Source organism: Stegodyphus dumicola, chromosome 8, assembly GCF_044657685.1.
Source record: "Stegodyphus dumicola isolate Sdum_Otavi_A_Nest chromosome 8, ASM4465768v1".
NCBI lineage: Eukaryota > Metazoa > Arthropoda > Arachnida > Araneae > Eresidae > Stegodyphus > Stegodyphus dumicola.
The window spans coordinates 58,985,040-58,990,991 of record NC_140775.1 but is presented as its reverse complement, the minus strand read 5'-3'; the positions used below and the strand labels follow the sequence as shown (position 1 = coordinate 58,990,991).

At 27.7% G+C, this 5,952-nt stretch overlaps 1 long non-coding RNA gene across 1 annotated transcript; it reads left to right on the top strand.

Annotated features, from left to right (window-relative positions):
- The first annotated feature begins 523 nt into the window (after positions 1-523).
- Positions 524-4,353, top strand: LOC146995856 (uncharacterized). Its single transcript, XR_015042584.1, has 2 exons — positions 524-715; positions 4,132-4,353. It is a non-coding gene; the product is annotated as an uncharacterized LOC146995856 (long non-coding RNA).
- The last annotated feature ends 1,599 nt before the right edge of the window (positions 4,354-5,952 follow it).

The window sequence follows — 5,952 nt, the reverse complement described above, 5'->3', positions numbered from 1 at the left end:
AATATACCTATACCTATATTTTTGGATACATCTTTCCACAGTTTCAGTTGTGTAAATATTTTACTTACTTTTATCGCTATACTGCCCACAAATTTGTAAATTTATGCAAAAAATTTTAACAACAGAAAAATTAGTTTCTCTTGTTCAAATGCACAAATTATATTCTTAACAGTTCAAAAAACTTAAAAATTAATAATAATTAATACATAAAGAAACGCATTACTTTATTTAACACCTTTACAATTCATAAAAATAATAACAATTGGTGTCTTACTTTTCATAAAAATTATCAAACGAATTACCTAAGGGGCGAATTCAAGTGCAACGCTCTGATAAATTGCAAATGTTAGCTCGCAAGAGGCGTTCCTGCTATCGTCTGCTAAAGTCGAAATCAAGTGCAACGCTTTACCGCTCTGCTAACTGATGACGTCAAAATTGCAATGGGGAGCTGGTTAGCTCTCGTGCCAGGAGAGCTTGTCCGATGAACTACATCAATATCCAATGAGACTGCGTGTCGATGTAAACAAAAAACATCAGTTCTCATGATTTCTCTGAGCTTATGGTCAAGTGTTTACTGCGTTGTAGTGTGGTGTAACGAAGTGTTCCAGCCCTGAAAACGAAAGAAATATACAGACATGTATATTTCTTTTAATATGTACAACTTTATTTACTTTATCCTATAGAAAATTCCCTCCAAAGTAATCTAGAGCAACAGGTGCGTGTAAAATATATTTTACTTTTCAGACAAAAATCCTTGCTTTTTCAAATATAAACCACATTTTTCCCATTTTCAAATTACAGCATTTGGTTTTAATTCTTCTAATAGTAAGTTTAATTTAAAATTCAAATTTTTGTTTTTAAAATTCAAATTTGTGTTATATTTTTATTGTTCAATGCAGATGCATGATTCTTCAGTGACAGTAGGCATGTTTACCATGTGAAAATTAGCTAGTTCTTGAATTATATAGTAATTAATAAGCCCATCTATGTACAAGCAGATAAGCCTGCTGAACACCGGTATCCCAGTCTCTCTTTAAATCCAGGTGAAAAAGCTAGCTGCATCAGTGTTTTCTTCATTTCTTTCAATGTATAACATGAATACTAAGTTTTCCTTAGTCTTCCATGCAGGCATTCCTTCCCTTAGACATTTATTATGTGATGAAACAGTTAAGAGAAATTTTTTGATTTATATTGTACATCGTTGGGAAAATATAAAAATGAAATTAAATGTATTTCAATGTAATACAATAAATAAAAAATTATATGAAACCCTGAATTGTAGTAAGTGCTAATTCTAATGTGATATTAATGTAATATATGCATCCAGAGTAAAGGTTTAATGTATAAATTATGCTTTGTGTTCTGCTCATTATATTGTGCATTTACAGTACACTTCTGCTTCTTAAGTGAAAGTTTGGACCCATTCTCGTTTGATATCAGTTATGTTCAGATTTATTTATTTCATAAAATTTCAAAAAACAATTTTTGGCTATTAAAAGCTACAAGTGCAGAAAAAGCTTAATTTCTTTACTGTAACTGTGTCATGCTTCTTTGCTGATAATGAAAGTCGTCTTTTAATAAGATTTCTTTCATTGCATATATTAATTATATCTTTTACCATACTGGTTGCCATCTTTCATTGTGCATTCTTCAATATTTTTTGGTACTTACGTATTAACACAAACACCTGGATCAGTTTGGTGGTCTTTATAAATGAAAAGAGAAAAATACTTATCAGGAGAAGTACGTTGTTTTTGCAGCTTGCTTTTAGCATAACCAAACTATAAACAATATTTATCTAAGTTGGCAAAATGTTATCAACATATCAAAGGAAAAAACATTTAACAAATTTTAAAATACTAATTTGAATTATTAAATAAAAATTATGTAATAGTTTAAAAAAATACATTTTCCACAAATTTTTTGTCTAATTTTTTAGCACTTGTGCCAAGTGATCTGTTTTCACTTACAAAAAAAAAAATCAGAGAATTACATAAACTTGATACTGCATGCCTTGTCTATGTACCAAATTCATCTCAAGTTGTTTCCATTAGAAATTTTTGTACTAAAATATTCTATTCCTGCAGAACTTTTAACACAGCTTCATCTTTTGATGGTAAGCTCCACAAGCAGTATTTTAAATCTGAAATTAATCTAAAACAACTATTCGTATCTAAAATCCATTGGAACTTGAAATACAACATAAGGAACACATATGAAAATGGTGACATTGCTTGAATGAAAAATTGTCATGAGCATGTTACCTGAAAAATTTTGATACATAATCGTTGCCAGAGTTTGGCACATTTTTGAAAATTTGGTAACTTTTATTAAGGTGGTTTCAATAATATGCAAATATCTTTTATTCTTATGATTGCTTCATTGTATACTTTTTCCCTTTCCCTAAAGTGCAGCACAATACCACAAGTTTTTCAGCCAAATGCGATATATATTTCAAGTTTCTATACATTTATATAAATTTTAAGAGAGTAAAATATTGACAAAAACTGCATTAAGTTTTCAACTCTTGTTTTGTTTTTCATTAAAAATTTGCTACCATTATGTATAATTCATTTTTTTAATGTAAATGTTTTTAAGTATTTGTAGGATAAAGGCAAATTACACTTATTCATTCTTTTTTTGATATAATACATGTAGCTCTTTACCTGAAATCAATGTTTGTCAAATTATTGTGCATAAATTAGAAGTATGCATATTTCTCTTAAGTCAGTTATGTTTCAGGAACTATCTTTAATGAATTGTATAGAAAATTGTGGACGAGGTGTTAGGTGTACAGGAACGTGGTATATTATAAACATGTATAGTATCTCATAGTATATAAACTCATAACTTTTATTATGCAGTATGCTTTGTATATTATTTCTGAAAGCATGTATATTTCAATCAAGATTGTTGAGTAAACTTTTCTTACTTTATGCTATCTCTGAAAGCATGTATATTTCAGTCAAGATTGTTGAGTAAATTGTGCTTATTTTATGCTTTTTTCTTTTTAACATTAGAAAATTCCGCACCTTTATCACGAGGAAATCTGCAATGGCATTTAGGAATGACAAGTTTATATCTATTACATAAAATCTAATGTTTTCTGGATTCTTCTTTTCCTTTTCCTCCCAACAGAAAAACTTTAATGGTATAAATCAGCAGTTTTCAACCTTTTGACTATAGTGTACCATCTAAGCAAAAACTGAAAAACATTAATACTACCGCTAATTTTACAATGATTATTTTTCAATTCCTCAATAGAAATATTAAAAACATATATATATATATATTGCCATTTGCACACTCTTAAGTATATGTATTAAATATATGCATTTGTATTAAATATGTACACATAAAAAACTATTAGATTAAAACTGATGATTACTTAATTATCAAAATTAAATTAAATTAATTATTCACTTGATTATCAAAATTTCAGTTATAATACTTTAATATTTAATTTCTTTATGTCTGCTCTTATTTCATTTAATGGGAAATTAGGATCCACTTTTTATTTTGGTGAGTATTTATATTTCAAATTTAACATGGAAAAAATCATTTTTCACACAAACAGGTTGTGCGAAAAGACAATACAAATTTGATAGGTTTATTTGAAATGCCTTTAAATTCTTTTTTTCGGTTCAGCCAAAAGTTAACAAGTGTGTCATTTTCCAAACCTTCGAGTCAATTTCGATCAAAGGAAATTTCTATTAACTATTCTTTTCTTCATGTGATTTTTGAATTTAATAGTTCAAAATACTTTTTTTCTTTGCGTACCACTTGCTGAGAACCGCTGGTATAAATTAATTATAACAGATGTGAATTAATATTTCTCATACAAAAGAGTTATTTCAATTCTTTATTGCGAACATTATATACAGAGTATGTCTTTTATTAACAAGAAGATTTTAAGAATTTAAAATAATAATCATTAAATCCTCTTGATCTATAAACAGTCTTAAAAATTATAAAGGGAAAAAAATTGAAAGTTTAAGAACTCAATATTATGAATTGTTCCTTTTTAGAGAAGTTTCATTGTTTAATTAATTATAAAAAGTGTTTTACATTATGAAATATAAAAATTAAGAATATTTGAATTTGAATGAATATTTTAAAATTTTCCCTCAGATAGAAGCTCAACTATTCGAAGCAGGAGACCGAAGAGAAAAAAGGAAGAGAGATGATATTACAGCTGCAGAAAAGGAAATAATTGAAATGCAGAATATATTAATGTACTGTGTGAAATATGTGACTTGTATAAGCAATCAGTTGCAAATCAGACTGCTTTCATAGAAAATCAAAATATAATTATTAATTTATTAAAAAATAAATCATGCATTTCAAATATTACAGTGTTTTCATTCTTGTATATATTTCTGTAGTGTGGGATTCATATTTTAATTGTAAAATTTACTACTTTCTTAATTTTATAAAATTTTGTAATTATAAAAAATATTTAAAAGAAATTCACAGATCCATTATATGACATTAACATTATAATAATTCTAATACCACTATCATAAGTCTCGTGAAAATATTTATGCATTTTACACAGCAATTATCGTTTTCCTGGAGGAAATGGGAATAAGACCTGTAAGAATCTTTAGTCAAAGTATTACAAATTTTAATTTTCAGATGTAACACGAAATGAATTAAATTGTTCTTCAATTATGTTAATAATTTATATGAATGAGATGTGGTATTAAAAATTTCATTTCTTTTTATCACTGGAGAAATAACATTCGATATCCTACAGCTCCATAATAATGGCAGATAAAATTGGCATTTTAATTTCGAAGTTCTAAAAATACAGAGATGACAACTATTATCCACCAGATATGACCATTTTACATATTTTGTCTAGTTTACAATAACAATGTTGAGTCCCCTACTACAAAATTAAGTGAATCAAACTGTATTTATTTCCCCCCTTCTCTTTTTTTGGCTGAAAAACAATTTATTATACACTCATGATTTTACTTAAATGTATTTCTTTTAATGGCAAACCCACTGAGGTAAGTATGCAGTAAGTTATTATAGTGAATGCGTAATGATGATATAAATCTAAATTCAGCAAACAATCTTTCCCTTACTTTAATGTTCTAAAATCTAGAATTAAAGGGAAAATGTATGTTCTTTAAATAATACAAGAGGATATGGAGGCATAAATCATAGGCTGTTTATTCTTTACATATTATGCTAATCAGGAATTGGAGCAAAACCCTGCTTAATCGATGAATACGCTCACAGGAATGGTGGAGGAAAATTGAACTGTCCAATATTTGTTTTGCCCACCCCCAAGAAGACATAAACAGTATAGAGTGAAATAATTGTTTTTAGGAAATACATTTAAATATCTTTGACAGAATATGTCAGTTTTAATTTGTACTATAATAAATAAGCATGAAGTTCTTATGCTATTAAATGTGTATTGTCACATGGAAATTTTCTATCTTGTCCCACGAAAGGGAAACATTTGACTTTTTGGAAGAAACTGAATTTCAGTGCAGTAAATCTTAAGTTTAAGATAAATTAAGTGCAATGCTAATTTATAGTGACTTACTATTGTAAATCATGACTGGCATACCAACACTAAAATATATATATATCTAGCCTATTAAGTTATTTCTGGTAGCCAAGAGTTTTTAAACATAAATGATGGAAACAAGAAATTCAGAGGGAAGAACAATAATGATAAAGGTTGTCAGTATGCATTTGAAACCAGGACAAATAAAATTATTTAGGATTATTATTATCAATTAAAATCATTTAGAGTTGTGAATTTAGTTACAGGTTTAAATATAAACCATGGCTTGTGGGTCCCCAAGAATATATTATGAAAGTAATTTTTTTCATAATATATTCTTTATTATCCATGAAGGGGGTTTCACCTTTGCCAGAGGTTCATTGTTGCCCACTTTGGGTTTTTATTATCGAGTTTCAAAATTT